Consider the following 1,458-nt stretch of genomic DNA (forward strand, 5'->3'; position numbering starts at 1 on the left):
AATAACAAATGGGTTCACTTCTAAATCCAGCAAAATCAACTTTAATTTCTTTTTCGAAACGAAATATTTTTAAATACGAGTATATTTGGATTGGCACTACCTTAGTGCCTTTAATATTACAACAATATTTGATCAACTTTCTACTTGATGTATTATAAAAATTCATCACCGCAGACAAACTGAAAGTTGGCATTTAATCCAATATTTCTTAGTAGAAACAATCTCATCACATCACAAAAGCATTCAACCAACCAGTGTGGAACAGTGATGATGAGTGAAATCTCTCATATCATTAAAACAATGTTTACGTGAAGGCATGAAAGTCTTTACTGTTTCCATGACACTACAAATGTTAAGTCGGCCAGGCATATGTACCTCAATTGTTGCCAACATCAGAGCTACCAGAGAAATCCTTACCCGACGGTCTGTCGTTGTTGATGTCGTAATTCATATTTTTACATGACTTTTAAGTTACATCATATTTTTTGCACACATTTTGATGACCATACGCTTAAGCTGCTCCTGTCGTTACTGTCGCTCCTGTCGCTCCTGTCACTACTGCAATCCTTCCTACAACTACACCTCCTGACATAACAGATTTAATTATGCTGCCACATCATACATTTTTCATCTGCTTTCAGTGCACTGAATTGCTTCAGATTTTGATGGAGGCAAAGACAAGTCACTTCGCGAAGAAAGTTTTTGCATTTTTTGTTGTTTGTTGGAAGGATATGCCTCTGTTCCTCAAATTTTATTTTGTGTTTCTCTTAATTTATTTGCTTGAGTACATGTATTTTTCATAATTCATTATTTTCCTTATTTAGCTGGTTTCTCTGTAATAATTACTTCGTGTTCGGCAGCATAGCCATTAACCTGTGAAGGATTTTTAGTTGTCATAGTTACTTGTTGATGGCGGTACTTTGCATTTAATTACTGACAAGAAATTACACACAATGGAATTTGTTACCAGACGAGCATGTGTTGTGTAACTAATGTATCTGAATCTATGTACTATGAGATAGTCGACGATATACATTCGTACAAGCACTTCCCTCTTAACATAAAGTTAAAAGTTATATGTATAATTAGCAGAAAACTTAAAGAGAACTCATTGCTTATCCTTAACATAACTGTATTCACGTGTACCTTAACTTATTGTTGTATAATTTGTCACTTCGTGATTTATATTCATAATGTAGGTATGTTTACTTTGCATTAAATTAATTTTATTACCTTACATTCAACTCTGATATAATGGAAAGTGACAAGAAAACGGAATTCTTTTCAAGAAAACTAATGAAGATATAGTGCACAAATAATTAGCAATATATGATGAACTCTTATTTGTGCAAAAAATAAAAATAAAATGGGATTTCGGATTTTAACTCACCTTTTAACGATTTGAAATATCTAAGACTAGTTACGATGGATTTTTACACTTAAATATTTGCACATGAA

The sequence above is a fragment of the Teleopsis dalmanni genome, chromosome 2 (genome assembly GCF_002237135.1).
Source record: "Teleopsis dalmanni isolate 2A chromosome 2, ASM223713v2, whole genome shotgun sequence".
Classification (NCBI taxonomy): Eukaryota; Metazoa; Arthropoda; class Insecta; order Diptera; family Diopsidae; genus Teleopsis; species Teleopsis dalmanni.